Raw genomic sequence first — 16,243 nt, 5'->3', positions numbered from 1 at the left:
CAATTTTATATCTCTTGTTGTTCCCATGTCTCTGGGTTTTGGCCTCCCCTATCCCTTTCCCCCACCTCCTCCTCTCCCATCTCCATGGAACCATTGGTCCTGTTGTTTTCTCCTCAGGGAGTAAAATAAAAGCCAATAAATAGTTTCAGGTCTGTCTGCTGACCCTTATGAATATTTTCCAATCTGGTCTGGTGAGGTGCCAAACCCTGCCCTAGAGTCAGAAGTCTATTTTGGGATTCCTCAGGGACTTCATTGCTTTGCTCCCCTTGCTGCTCTGTTCTGCTCCCTTCCTGGTTCACCCAGTGTCGGGGGTCAGACCAGGCACAATTCCCAGTGTGGCTCCAGTGCTGTCCCCTGCAGTGCTGTGGATCAGTGAGGGGAGGTATGTCTCCTGATGGGGCTGGCTCTGTGGTCCTCTCGGTGCTTTGGCTGTTCTAAGCACGAATGTTGTCCTCAAGACTTGGCTGGCCAGGATGTGGTCCCCTCTCCCTCCCTCTCTTTCCCTCTTAGTTTGTTCCTCTGTGGTCTGGGCAGACCCACCACTCTCCTAGAGCTGTACAGTGCTGTCCTCTATAGTGTACTCTTCTGGTGGTGGTGGTCGGTGGGGGGGGGGGGTGTCAATGTAGCTGGGATTGGGACCAGCCCCTCTTACCTATTTTTTAAAATATTGATGGTGGTCTGTTTTTACTTATTCATTTTTTTTAAATATCACTTTATTGGGGGCTCGTACAACTCATCACAATCCATCCATCCATCCATTGTGTCAAGCACATTGTACATTTGTTGTCCTCATCATTAGCAAAACATTTGCTTTCTACTTGAACCATTGGTATCAGCTACTCATTTTTCCCCTCCCTCCCTGCTCCCCCATCCCTCATGAACCCTTGAAGATTTATAAATTATTATTATTTTGTCATGCCTTACACTGTCCCACGTCTCCCTTCACTTTCTTTTCTGTTGTCTGCCCCCTAGAGAGGGGGTTATATGTAGATCATTGTAATCGGTTCACCCTTTCCACCCCATCTTTCCTCCACCCTCCCAGTATCACCACTCTCAGCACAGGTCCTGAAGGGATCATCTGTCCTGGATTCCCTGTGTTTCCAGTTTCTATCTGTACCAGTGTACATACTCTGGTCTAGCCAGATTTTTAAGGTAGAATTGGGTCATGATAGTGGGGAGGAGGAAGCATTTAAGAACTAGAAGAAAGTTGTACATTTCATCGTTGCTTCCCTGCACCCTGACTGGCTCATCTCCTCCCCGAGACCCTTCAGTAAGGGGATGTCCAGTTGCCTACAGATGGGCTTTGGGTCTCCACTCTGCACTCCTCCTCATTCACAGTGAGATGATTGTTTTGTTCTTTGATACCTGATCCCATCGACACTTCAAGATCACACAGGCTGGTGTGCTTCTTCCACGTGGGCTTTGTTGCTTCTCAGCTACATGGCCGCTTGTTTATGTTCAAGCTTTTAAAAAATATTCATTTTATTAGGGGCTCATACAATTCTTTTCACAATCTGTACATACATCATTTGTGTCCAGCACATTCATACATATGCCATCAACACTCTCAAAACACCTGCTTTCTACTTGAGCCCTTGGTATCAGCTCATTCCGCCCCCCCATTCCCCACACCCCCTGCCCCTGAATCCTTGATAATTTATAAATTATTATTATTTTATCATATTTCAAGCCTTTAAGATCCCAGATGCTACATCTTTTGATAGCAGGGCACCATCAGCTTTCTTCACATTTTCTTATGCACCCGCTTTGTCTTCAACAATTTGTAAGGAAGGTGAGCATCACAGAATGCCAGTTTAATAGAACAAAGTATTTTTGCATTGAGGAAGTACTTGAGTAGAAGCCCAATGTCCATGTGCTACCTTAATATTAAACCTATGAATATATGCACATAGATTTCCCCATTGTAATATATATATTTACATATGTACATGCCTTTATTTAGACCTCTATAAATGCCCTTTACCTCTTTCCTCTATTTTCTTTTACTTTATTCTTGTCCCACTATCATGTTCAGCCTTCATTTGGGTTTCAGTAATTCCTCTGGGCTACGATCAAGCCCTACCAGGCCTCCTACACTCTCCTCACCATCAATTTTGTATCACTTGTTGTTCCTTTGTCCCTGGGTTTGTTAACACCCACTGCCTGTCCCCCGCCTCTTTCTCTCCCATGTCTCCCAGAACTGTTGGTCCTGTTGTTTTCTCCTCCAGATTGTTTATTCTGCCTATCTTATCTAGATAGACCTGAAGACATAATAATATGCACAAAAAAACCAAGACAGCAAAACAAAGCAACAAAATAAAACAACAACAACAACAACAAAAAACACCAATGGGGATAAAAGCCTGTAAATAGTTCAAGGTCTGTCTGTTTGTTGACCTTTAGGCGTATTTTCCAGTTGCGTCTGATGGGGCGCCACACCCTGACCCCAAAGTCTATTTTTGGTGTTCCCTGGGACTTCCTTGCTCTGTCCCCATTGTTGTTTTGTTGCACACCCTTCGTGTTTTGCCTCGGTGAGGTGGGGTCAGATCCAGCACAATTTCCACACTGTGTCTACAGTGTTGTCCCCGTAGGGCTATGGGTCAGTGAGGGATGTTGTGTCTTGTAATGGGACTGGCCATATGGTCCTCTCTGTGCATTGGCTGCTCTGAGCAGGGACATCATCATCAAGGCTTGGTGGGCCAGGATGTGCTCCACTCTCTCTTCCTCCCCCTTCATTTGCTCCTGTGTGCTCTGATCAGACATGTCCCTCTCTTTGAGCTGTAGCTCAGGGAGAATTTATGAAGCAACTTCTTCTGGGGGCACTTACTCATTATTTGTATTTTAGTCTTTATATTATTATTATTTTATCCTTACCACTTCAGTTTTTGTTTTTTATGGTTTTTGTTGGGTTTCCCAGCATGTGCAACACAGAAGGAGTGGATGCACAGAGACAATAACTGATGCAGGAGTGTCTAGGCGATGCATGGGTGAGCGGTGGGAGGCAGGGAGTGTGAGGGGATTGGGGGAGAATACAATAAATGTGGGACTGGGGGAGAGAGCACGATAACTGGTTGTGATTACACAACTCATTTAAAAAGCTATTTCACCATGGAAGTGTACGACATGTGAATACTGTATCAAGTAAACCACAGAAAAAAGAAACCAAACTTGACGCGTGGTTACCACGGGTGATGGGGAAAGAGTGGTTATGTGGGGGCATTGCGCTTATGTCAGTGGTGGTAGAATCATTTGGAAAAGGATACCAGTAGTGGCTGTACAGCATGAAGAGTACAATCAATGCCACTGAATTAAAGATGTAGACGTTGTGGAACTGGAGAATGTTCTGTTGTGTATATTATTGCCGCAATTGTAAAAAAAAATAATTACCATGGAAAAAGCTACTGTATAAAAACACTCCAGGGGTGAGATCCAGGTAGGATGGCAGGGGCCAGACCAAATCCATGGGTACATATGGTAGCCAACTAAAACGGGGGTGGAGGGAGGAACAGGGAAAGGAAAAAAAAGATGTGTGATGGGTGAATAGGGCACTGACCCACTCAAGGGGAGGGTACTGTTTGTGTTTCCACAGGGAACGGGATATAAAGCCAGTGCCAGACAATGCAGTGTGCCAGTAAGGAGTTGGGAGACAGTGGAGGGGCCCGAGGGCTCAGCCCCCATACCAGCTACATGGAAAACTGCCCCTCCCCCCAGAAGAATTTACTTGAGAGGATGGCACTGAAGCTGCAGCTTGGAGAGAGGGGCATGTTCGATCAGAGCAAATGGGAGCAAAGAAGGGGGAGGAAGAGAGAGTGGAGCACATCCTGGCCCATCAGGCCTGGAGGACGATATCCCTGCTCTGAACAGCCAATGGACAGAGTGGACAATGTGGCTGATCCCACTACGAGACACCCCCTCCCTTGATGGCCCAGAGCCCTAAGGGGGGACAACACTGGAGACTCAAGGCCAGGACTAGCCCAGACTGACCCTGTGCCACTGAGGCAAACCACTAAAAGCAGAGCAACTGTGGGAGCAGAGCAGGGAGCCCCCAAGGGAGTACAAAGGACAGACTCTGGGGCCAAAGCATGGTACCCCATCAGACCTGACTGAAGGACATGCCTAGAGATCAAAAGTCAGACCTTGATCTATTTACAGGTTTTCTTTCTTTTAAAAATGTTTTTAATCTTAATTAATTTATTCTTCTGTGGGTAATTGGTTTCCTTTTTTGTTGTCATAGTTGTGTTCTCACTCATTACCTATCTTGCTGACTTGATTTTTGGTGCATATTATTATCTCTGCAGATCTATCTAGATAAGATAGACTGGATGAGTAGTCTGGAGGAGAAAACAATGGGACCAATGGTTCTGGGGGGACACGGGAGAGGAGGGTGCAAGGAGGTCTTGCTGACCAACCCAGGGACAGAGGAGCAGTAAGTGATCCAAAATCAGTAGCAAGGAGGGTGTGAGAGGCCTGGTAGGGATTCAGCAAGGGCAAGGTAACCGAGAGAAATTACTGAAACTCAAATGAAGGCTGAGCATGATAGTGGGACAAGAGGAAAATAAAAGGAAATAGAGGAAAGAACTAGGAGACAAAGGGTATTTATAGAGGTCCAAAGACTGGAATGTACATATGTAAATATATTTCTATGAGTGTAGGGAAACAGATCTATGTGCATATATTTATAGGTTTAGTACTAAGGCAGCAGATGGACATTGGGCCTCCACTCAAGCACTTACTCAATGCAAGAACACGTTGTTCTATTAAATTGGCATTCCAGGGTGCACACCTTCCCGACACGATTGCTGAAGAAAAATGTGTGCATAAGCAAATGCGGTGAAGAAAGCTGATGGTGCCTGGCTATCAAAAGATATAGCATCTGGGGTCTTAAAGGCTTGAAGATAAACAAGCGGCCATCTAGCTGAGAAGCATCAAAGCCCACATGAAATAAGCACACCAGCCTGTGTGACCACAAGCTGTCGAAGGGATCAGGTATCAAGCATCTAGGAAGGAAAAATCATATCATTGAAAATGTGGGTGAGTGCAGAGTGGAGACTCAAAGCCCATTGGTAGCCAACCGGACACCCTTACTGAAGCAACGATGAAACATTTAACTTTTCCTCTAGTTCTTAAATGCTTCCTCTCCCACTATCATGATTCCAATTCTACCTTACAAATCCGGCTAGACCAGAGGATGTACATAGGTACAGAGAGCAACTGGAAACACAGGAAATCCGGGACAGATGACCCCTTCAGGACCAGTGGTGAGAGTGGCGATGCCTGGAGGGTGGAGAGAATGTGGGGTAGAAAGGGGGAACTGACTACAAGAATCTATGTATAGCCTCCTCCTTGGGGGATGGACAGCAGAGAGAAGCCGGGGGGAGACGTCAGACAGTGTAACCTATGACAAAATAATAATTTATGAATGATGAAGGGTTCATGAGGGAGGGGGAGCAGGGAGGGAGGGGGAAAATGAGCAGCAGATATTAAGGGCTCAACTAGAAGGCAAATGTTTTGAGAATGATGATGGCAACAAATGTACATATGTGCTTGACACAATGGATGGATGTGTAGCTTGTGATAAGAATTGTATGAGCCCCCAGTAAAATGATAAAAAAATAATTACATGAATAACAACTACAAGGAAGAAAATGTTCTAGAACTTAATATAATGACAGTTGTACAACACTGTGATAGGGTTGAATTATTGAATCATTTGGCATGTCTATAAAGCACAAAGAAAACTGTTAAATAAGTAAATAAATGGATGAAACTCCGACAGATCCACCCAGTATCATCTTGCTAATCATTTGTTTTTTATTTTTTAATTAAAATATATATTGCTAATCATTGATTTTTGACTGATTTTTTTTCTGCTGCTTTTTGTGATCCATGTCTCATACCATAACTACCTGAATGCAAAATGTCATAACGTCTTTGCTAGGTATGACAGGGTTGGTTCTGAGGCCGGATTGATTTCATTCAAAATACTATATATTGAAGGAGACATCGATAAATAACTCATCTGGAACACCATTAGTATAGACAAGGAGTTGGCAGACTTTTGAGCCGGAAGAGCCAATCCTGTCCCTCATAACAATTCTAAAAGTATTCAAGAGCCATAAATATAGTTTTACAAACTAATGAAACCATTATCTGAATAATACCCTTCAAATGAAACTATGATGGTTTTATGTTCATTTCTAATTTACTTCAGAGCCACATGTAGGTGTGTACGAAATGAGCGTTCATATTGTTCTGGGGTCACGGTTTGCCAGCCCCTGGTGTAGACCAAACTTTACTCTCTACCAATCCACACGCAGCCAAACCGGGAGGTGTTACACGCTTTCGTCACAGGTGAAAGGACTTACATAGGGACTTACAACCGAAACACCTTCTGTTGAGCAGAAGCAAAAGACTGCTTTCCCAAGGTGGTGAGCTTTGAGGCCACTGAATTTTGTTCAAATCTTTCTTGTTTGCGAGGTTGCCTTACATTGGCAAGTTGGGTTTATTGTTGAAGAAAAAATTTCTATGGAGACATTTAATATGTTTTCTGTCTATATTCATGTTCACTATTTTGTCTTACGTGCCTCTGGGTTCTATAAACCAATAGTTTTATCTTAGTGAATGAACGTTATTGAAATTATTGCTTTGTGCCAACCCTTCATTTTAGAAGTGGTTTTATTCTATCTCTTCAGTTTTATTAGTTACTATAGGCGAAGCTTTCCATGCATTTTGACAGAAAAAAATATCCTTTATATTTTTCTCATGAATATTTTAAATCAGTACTGTTAGCTAGATTAATACCGTTCTAGGGGAAAGATACTCCCAAATTCAAATAGCTTTCCTAGAGACCTCTTTCTTAAGTCCTAAACAAGACAAAGACAAACCACCTAGATGAGGTAGACCATCAGGATAAGGCCATCCAATGGTGTGCAAAGGATGCCGTCCTGTGGCTAATTATGGAACACGAAAAACAAAGGAAATCGGCACCAAATTCACGACAGGCTGCAGATCAATTCAGCATGGTTGCTGATGGAACAAGGACCATAGTCAGCATGTGTGCACTACTGCAGAGTAGGAACGTTTACGGAGTGGTTCTGAGACGCTCCAGCTCCCTTGGTTGGGATAGGACTCCTGACTATGTGATAGGACTCCTGACTGTGACCTCCGTACCCACATTTCTATTAAAGGCATGTCCGGGTAACCCCGTGCTGGCTAGGGAAGTCCTGTGATCTTCTTTCCCATCCGTAAGTCCTTGAGCTAGCCAGGGAAGCCTTCATTTTCTTCCAAACCCTGCTTGAGGTAAAAATCTTTACATGGTTGGTTCACGGTCAGAAAGAACTCAATGGAGGCTGAATTCATGTTGAGACTCAGAGTGGGGTCAAAGCTCTCTCACTGTCAACCATGGCCACCTGCTGAACAAGTGCTAAGATTATTCGCACGAACACAGTCCTATTCTTAGAATCATCAAATGCTGCTTTTGGGTTATTTGTAATTCCCCAGGAAGCTCATGTGTGGACTACACAGTGATTATATATGTGGCATTCTATAGATGGACTTAAGCTCCTACCTTCAGTTATAAGGACTAATCTAAAGATGAGTAGTTTTTGTAATGTGGCCCCACATGACACTGGCCTGCACGAAGTGATCACTAAATATTGGGGTGCTATAGTAAAGCAGGGGAGAAAGAAGAGGCTTCCTGCTCCCATGAAGAGTGACAGTCTGGGAAACCCGCAGGGGCAGTTCTACCCTGTCCTCTAGGGTCGCTATGAGTCAGAATCGACTCAATGGCAGTAAGATGGTAAAGCACAGGGAAGGAATCATTAAATTCCAAGCACTTGGTGGCCTGTTTACTTCTTATACAAACTCCTCTGATCGTGGATTTTATTAAAAATCCTCTGCTCACACTGAGGTTGGGGTGCCTTCTGCACAAATTGGCTGATGGCTCTGCTAGGTGACTACTTGCTTTACAACACGTCTCTAAGACACCAAGCACTATGCTTCCTGGTAGTCAGGTGCCACACCTTTCTAAGCATCTCATTTTCTGAAAAGGAGCCCTGTGGCGTAGTGGTTACACATTGCACTGCAATACGCATGGGTAGAAGTTCAAACCCAGCAGCAGCAGCTCTGCAAAGTAACAGTCTCGATAATCCACAGCGGGTCGCTATGGGTCAGTGTAGGCATTCAGTGGAGACAACGGCTTTACCCTGAATCTTTCTGCCTGTCAATAGGGCCCCAGAACTGATCTTAAACTTTCTAATCTGCAATCATGTATGCATCCCAATCCTCTCCCTACCTCTGTAGTCCTGTTTGTGACCGTGATGAGTTGATCTGCTGTCAATCATGATTTTGAGATTTGGTGACAATTTATTTTGTTCTCTAGAAATTATCTGTGTGTATATGAATCCTTCGGACACCATTATAGCTTGTGCTGGTGGTCTCTCTTATCTGACGAGTTGTCTTTGCCCTGTAGTTTAAGACGGAATAAAGGATCTTTAAAGAATATATTTTAATTGGGGTCTTTTTTCCCCAGTAACAATGATGTTATATCTTTAAGAAATGCCTTTGAAGGGTAAAAAAATTGGGGATTAAGGGGGTTGTTTCCACCAAATGCTTACACTAAACAAAATCATCTGGCCATGCCACAATAAAGGGGCTGGAAAGAAATCAAACCCACATTAGGCACCTAAGAGGACAATCCAAAGGTGGGCATGCTCAGACCACAGTGAAGGTCAACCTGGGCACACACACTAGGCACCAGCAACATCACTTCACAGGTGCACCTGAACTCAGCCACTAAGAATGCCCAATACCCACAGCTATGCCTTCAAGTGAGGGTGGGGGGGGGGCGGGCGGGGATAAAAAGCAGAGGCCAAGGGCAGTCACTCTCTTGCTGTGGTACTTCTTCCACATGGCTTTTCGGGCTCCCCTGTAAGTGGCCCATCTTCAGTCTCAAACCCTTGTGCAGTTCACTCCACCCCACCCCCCACAGCCCGGCGCCTTGCAGCGTGTGTTACCTGAACTTTCAGCTTGGAGAAGCAGGAACCGAGGAAACCCATGCCAGAAGCATACCACCTTCCCTACACGTTCTCAGGAAGTCTGTCTTAAGACAGGTTAATCAATACCTGGAAAACCTGCTTGCTATCAGATTTTGGAGAAAGCCTTACTACTGCACCTGCTTTAATGTGCCCAGGGGTTCTTGGTCTCTCAAATCGAAGAATGGACTCTTGGGCCACAGCCAGCCAGCGGAAAGCAAAGTGCATTTACAAAGGAAAAAAAGCAACTGATGCAGCAGGTGGGACTGCAGTGAGGAGCCACGCAATGAACTCCAGCTGGGGTGTGAGTAGATATGGGGCCGTTGCCTGTCTGTCTCCAGGTTATGAATGGACCACTCCCATTCCGGTCTGGTCACATTCCTCAGGTCCAATCATGTACTTGGTCTTGCTCCGTCTAGGCTGGGTCTTACACCGGTATGGACAGGGAAGCAAGCAGGCAATGGGTCAGCTAAAGGAGTCATGCGTTTGCAGCCCTTGGACTTTAAAATCAGCCCAGGGGGCTGGTGCCTGCTGATTTAAGTTTTAAATTATCCTAGGCTGCTGAAATCACCTCTCCAGACATCCTGCTGCTCCCAATGCTCCTGTCCTCCTCCTGCCTGGGATTCTTTATCTCCTGTCTCTCCTCTCCTGACATTTTCTCTCACTGGTCTACAAACCCAACTGTCAGCAAGCTGCTGGTTGTTTCGAACTGTGGACCTTGGTCAGCAGCCCAATGCAGTAGCTAATTAACACAGAAAAAGTGAATGCGTGCGAGAAAGACTACAGTACAGAAAAATGTTTGGAAAGGTATTTAACCCAACTGCGAATGGCTGTGGATCTTCGAAGGGACTTAAGGAGGAGTCTTCATCTTGGTCTTTTTTTTTTTTCTTTCCCTTGTTTATTGTGAAATTCTAAAATGAGTACGCTTCAAGTTTCCACTCAGGAAGACAACCCCAACAGTGCAGGCATTCACAGACGAGCAGGCCATTCCAGATGGGTGGGGGTGGCTGAGTTTTAGATAGACTACAGGCATGGGGGGGGGTGGTCCCTGGGGAAGAAGGCTGGGCTGGCGACTGGTGCCAGGGCAGGACTTTGGCCCCCCTTCTCCAACTCACAACGAATTCCTTCCTCGCAGGCCTTGATGAGTTAAGCTCACAGAGGGCGGCTGGAGCGGCTGCATGGGCACAGTCAGGCCTGGGAGCGGCTCAGAATGAATCAGGTCTGCTCAGCTGGGACGTGAAGTTATGCGTAGCCCTTGGCTCCATTTCCCATACAAGGATGCTGAGGCCCAGACGAACAGCACAAAAGGAGCTCAGTGAGGCTCCAGAGATACACAAACTCAGGCCCAAATCCTAAATGTCACTTAATTCCTATGAGGCCCTGACCACATCCTTCCCATACAGCCACGGTTTTCCTTTCCTGAAACAAAGCGTTTCACAGCCAAGCCCAGGAGTCCCATGCACACGGTGGGGGCTCCAGGCAGTGGTGGTGTGTCCGACCCCCAGGGCATGAAGTTCCCTGCTGCTCTGTAGAGCTCCTTCCTGGGAACTGAATGAGGAGGGGCAGGTGGTAAGGCTGAAGAGGCTGGGTTCGAATCTGACTTTGCTACTTGCCAGCGATGTAACCCAAGGAAGGTACCGGGCCTAAGCTGTGAAATGGGGATAGATAACAGGGCCTGCCATGTGATGGTTACAGCTATGTGTCACCTTGGCATGGTCATGCGTCTCAGTGGTTTGGTCATTTATGATATAGTCATTCCCCCATGATGAGATCTGCTATGAGCAGCCAATCAATTAAAAGAAGAGTTGCCTTGGTGATCTGGCCTCCTTCCAATACAGGTGGATGCTCTGACAAAGCTTGATTGCCTTTTGCTGATGTGGATCTTGCATCTGATTCATTGCCTTTGGATTTGAACCAACAACTTGCTGTATGGCCTGCTGATCCTGAGAGGCATTGGTCTCTGCTGGCGGGAATCGAGCATCTGACCTGCCAATCTTGGGCTTATCAGCCTTGGCAGTTACATGAGTCAGAACTAGAGAAATTACATCCTGACATCTGACACAAGGACTTGGAACTTGTCAGCCTCCGCAGGGGTGCCAGCCACGTCTGTGCGTCAGCGACTCTGTATATGGAAGTGGGGTGTGTGCGTGTATCTTGTTTCGGTTTTTGCGGGGAGCCAACGTAAGGCATGCCACACAGCAATGCTGCATCCCGGTGAGAATCAAAGGCCTTAGGGTAGGCTGTGCGCACACAAAGTACGCAATTAACATTGATGTGGTCTTTGATTCCCGCGGCTGTCTCAGTGAGTACCACAAACAGGGTGACCTATAAGGACAGTAATGTATTGTCTCATCGTACTGGAGGCTAGAAGTCTGAACTAAGCCAGTCACAGGACCAGACTGCCTCTAAGGCTGTAGGGGGGAATCTTTCTCGTCTCTCCCACCTTCCTATAGCCCCAGGTTTTCTTTGGCGTGAAGCTGTGGTGCCCCTCCATTGTCACGTGGCCATCTTCCCTCTGTCCTCTCTGCGTCTCTTCTCCTGTTATGTGAGCTGCCTACTCGGATCCGCATAGGCATGGCCTCTGACCTTGTTACCAGGTGCCGTGGATTCCAATGTTCAGGGACCCCATGAATGTCCATAGGGTTCTCCAGGCTGTAATGGATTGGAAATGGGTCTTCAGGCCTGTCTTCTGACATGCCTCTGGGTGGCTCATGTTATCTTAACAGATCTTAATATTTTCAAAGGGTCTATCTCCAAACAAGGTCACATTTATAAGTATTAGGACTCGATCTTCAGTATTCCAATACAGTAAATATTAATATTTCCCATCAGTATTATTTTAATTTATGTAACTGGTGAATTTCACTTTGTATTGTCTGTTGCACAGGACACAGTACATCTGTGCATTTATAATGGTAGCATTTATGAAATAAGCATAGAATTTGATTAAAGTCAAGTTTTCATTGTGGGAGATCAATGGAATTTATTGATTGTTGAAACAACTAAGTGTATTGACTTGTTCTCTTTGCTTTAGTAGGTGTAGAATACACTTTTTTATGGTTTTATTTAGCACAAATTCAAAACTAGCAAATGGGCCCTCTATTCATTTTCTGTGCTGCGCGGCCTGACTCTGGGACTGGTGATTCTAAGAGCCAGCTGGGCTGCTCTTTCTATGAGGCTCTTGTGGTTCCTGGAGGACATGTGAGCAATCTGCTGCCCTGCCCACGCCGTGACACTGCGGACCAGGCTCCTGCAGGCTCCACGGGGCAGCGCGTGCTTCCGTGGCACCCGTGGTGGGCATCAACGTCTGGCCCTTACATCTTCTGCACACCCTGTGGTCCGGGCCTCTGGGCTTGGTGCCAGATGAACCTCTTGGTCCCCTTTTGGACCATCTTCCGCTTCACCTGGAGTCTGAGAGCAGCCAGGAAGCCGGTGGGAGATGGCTGCCTCCGCCACAGGCAGTGCCGAAGAACAGCTAGACTAAGTGGGAAAGGATTCCAAGCACAGCCGCCACAGCAGCTTGGTGCCCTGCCGCCACTGAGCAGTTCATACTCCAGTTCATCTCGTCCGCTCACATGGCGCAGACCACGTCTGCCTTCCAAAGCGGATATTAGTCATATTTAAAAAGACGTTACATTCCAGATAGCTGATACATACACATACATCTATGTACATAGACACATGTAACCCACATACCACATTCAAATGCGAGAGAGAGTAAGCAGAGGAGGGACACCAAAGGTGCTCGATGCTGAGGGTCCGCACATGCCGCGATCCAGCCCGAGTCACTGTGGGGTCCCGTGGTGGAATGCTCAGGTGGCAGATTTGGGTTTGTTCCCAACCAATGCACTTCCTGAGCAGCCACCACGTGTCCCTCACTGGATTGTGTGTGGTGTTGCTGCTGCTAACAGATTTCAGTGGAGCTTCCTGACCCAAAGGAATGAGGAAGAAAGGGCTGGTGATGTACTCCAGGAAGTGAGCCCACAAAAAGTCCTGGATCAGTGTTTAATTCAACTGCTCATGGAGGGGGTGAAGGAACAGGGCAGTGGTTCTCAACCTTCCTGATGCCGCGACCCTTTTAAACAGCTCCTCTTGTTGTGGTGACCTCCCAACCATAACATTATTTCTGTTGCTACTTCGTAACTGTCATTTTGCTATTGTTATGAATCGGCATGTAAATATCTGATACGCAGGATGTAAACAAATTGAACATGATTAAAGCATAGTGATGAATTACAAAACAATATGTCATTATATATTGTGAAATATTTGTTTCTAATGACAAATAAATGAAACTTTTTCTGGAAGCATGGTGGAGCATGGGTAACAGTCTTCATGCCAGGCACTCGTATGTGGGCGTATCTGCATGTGGGCGGACCCACCTGGAGACGGATAGAGGAGTGGGGTCTCGGTTCCTAAGACCATCGGAAACATGTGTTTTCCGATGGTCTTAGGCGACCCTTGTAAAAGGGTGGTTCCACCCCCAAAGGGGTCGCACCCCACAGGTTGAGAACCGCTGGTCTGGGGCAACTTCACTGCAGTGAACAAACTAGAGGTAGGAAATAAATCCGTGGTTCAGGATTAGACACACTTAGCAAAACTTGTAGTATTGCAAATTTGAACAGGGTGGTTTTTACTGTATGAAAACATCTACAAAGGTTTTTCTCTTTTTTAATCTACAATGATTTTCACTGGGAATAAAAAAAAATGTCCTCAGCCATGCTGGGTACCAGAGGCTTATTTGCAGTATTCTCTTTGTTTACATGTATCTTTGAAATTGTCCAAAATTTAAAAAACAACATTAAGGGCATATGTGACTTGTTCTCCCATACTCCTCCCAAAAGTCCCACTTGGCCTGTGAGGGCCCTCAGTCTGTCCCCATCATTGCCTCCTCTTGAAAATATACCTCAGGGCCTTTGCACTGGCCGTTCTGTCTGCCTGCACTGCTCTTTCCCCGAATATCCTCCGGACTCTCTTGTCTTCTTCAAGTCTTTCATCAGAAAGCCTCCCTGGGAACTTTGGGAACTCCTGATCACCTTTCACAACTTAATTTCTTCCTATCAGTCCTACCACACATTCCTATGTTTGCCAAGCCCACTCCCTTCCACTGGAATGCAAGCTCCAAAAGGCCAGGGAGTCTCGTCTCTGGGTTACTGTTGTGCCCCCTAGAGTCGGCCTGGTACCCCGTAGATGCCAAGTGCCTATTGAGTGCGCAAGTTAAGGACAGACTGAAGAAGTTATATATAGGGTGTGCTTGCCGGGAGGGCTCTCGGCACCTGGGGCCCATCCACCACAAGCCTGTTGAGACTGCACACACAAGGTAGCTTCTGAGATCACACTCATTCCGGACCCCTTCCCAGAGGCTGCCTCTGAGCCTGTCATGCATAGGTTTCAGACAAGGCAGAGCCATTCAAGTCGGCAAACGGGAAGTCCTCGCCTCCTTGTTGGATTGATGTGCTGCTTTGTTCCAGAAGGTGGGGGACCAGCCTCCCCAACCGAATGGTGCTAAGGGGCGGTTGTGCCATTGAAGGGTAAATTACATAGACATCAGAGCTTGCAAGACAGAGACATAGAGACATACAAAGCATGCAAGAGCTCACCTCTTCCATGGAGACTGGAACCAGAGGGCGAATGTATTCTCCCACAGGCCTATATGTAATCATTGGCATGAAGGCTACGTCATACATGTACGTAACAGTACTAGAGGCACACACATCATACGAAGAAGAGGTACTAGGCGCACACATGTAACAAGAGGGCACACACACACAAGGCCAGCGGGTTCTAGAGTTCAGATGGCGACTTCATCCTGGCCTTCCCTGAGCTGCCTTGACCTTGGGTGTCCCTGAGCTCCTGCAGGGGGACTGTCTGTGTTCATCAGAAGGGGGAGGGCCATAGGGGCTGATTGCTCTCATGACCTTCAGAAGTATAGTAAGCAACCGTGAGCTTGTAAGAAGCATCTTAAGATGGGCATTATTCCGGGGAGACCTGGTGGGGAATAACTTTTAGTTTGGAGAATGTGACTGGGATTGAGCTCTGACTCACTCGTGTGAAAACCTCCACCAGCGTCTGCCTCCCAGACTCCTTCAATCTGAGTGTAGAGAATCTGTTCGCATACACCCTCTTTCCAGGTCTGTTTCCCCACCAGAAATGATTTCTGCAAGGTCGAAAACCAATGAGCTAAGATGCAGTTAGATGCAATTCCCAGGAAGGGTCTTGGGCTGCTGTGCTGGCCCTTACTGGAAAGCCATTCAGCGAGAAATCCCCGCTGGACCAAGGCTGGGTGGGAGGACAATTCCAATCTGCTGCAACAGCTGATGTCCGAGCTGAGGGCGTCCCAGAGCGAGGGTTGGCCCACACCGAGACCACGGAGGGGAGAGCTATCTTGCTGATGACACTTCTAGGAATTTGTCCTGGCCTCTCTATCCGCTCAAGCTCTTGAGAAACAGAGAAGTTATCTGAGCCACCCACCTTGCACCATGTCACAACTTGCTTGCTCAGAACTTCAGCCAGCTCTGACTCAGCAGTGTCAAATTCTCCCTGACCCCAGGATCCCTTCCTGTCTCCTTGTAGGCATGACTCAGTGTTGTTTCGTCTCCAAACTCTGAGACAGCACACGTGTGTGAAAAACGATATGTTAGAAGGTATTCTCAATAAACATGAATTCATTACCAAATTCTGACCAAGAATTCATTACTAAATGCTATAAAGCACCCCAATAAATCAAAAAGGGGAGAAAATAAATGGGCAGACTATTTGGGGAGGATGGGGAAGGTGGGGGGGGATGAGCTGATACCAAGGGCTCAAGTAGAAAGAAAAGGTTTTGAAAATGGAAAAAAAAAAAGAATATTTCATGTTCTTATTCTTATTCACAAAACGAGACCTCCAAATGAAAAGAGGCTCGGTAGCATCAGCTATCAGGAAAAGTGCACATTAAAGCTACTCACCAGACTGGCTAAAATGAAAAAGATGGCGACCACCAAGTGCCGATAAGGAATGAGAAGCAACTGAAACCCCCATCACTTTTGGTGGGAGTATAAGCTGGTACCCCAGGTGAGTATATCGTAATCGGTTGTGGCTGCCAGCTCCTGTGGAGTCTGCTGCTTGCTCACGGCGACCCCATGCACCGGGAAGGGTGCTGCCCAGGCCTGTGCCTTCCCAGGATGCGTTGTCGCTCGTAGGCCTTTCTTCCTAATCCAGCATAGCTTGAA

The sequence above is a fragment of the Tenrec ecaudatus genome, chromosome 10 (assembly GCF_050624435.1).
Source record: "Tenrec ecaudatus isolate mTenEca1 chromosome 10, mTenEca1.hap1, whole genome shotgun sequence".
In the NCBI taxonomy this organism is placed as follows: domain Eukaryota; kingdom Metazoa; phylum Chordata; class Mammalia; order Afrosoricida; family Tenrecidae; genus Tenrec; species Tenrec ecaudatus.
The sequence above is the reverse complement of the archived record's forward strand: the minus strand, read 5'-3'. Positions refer to the sequence as shown.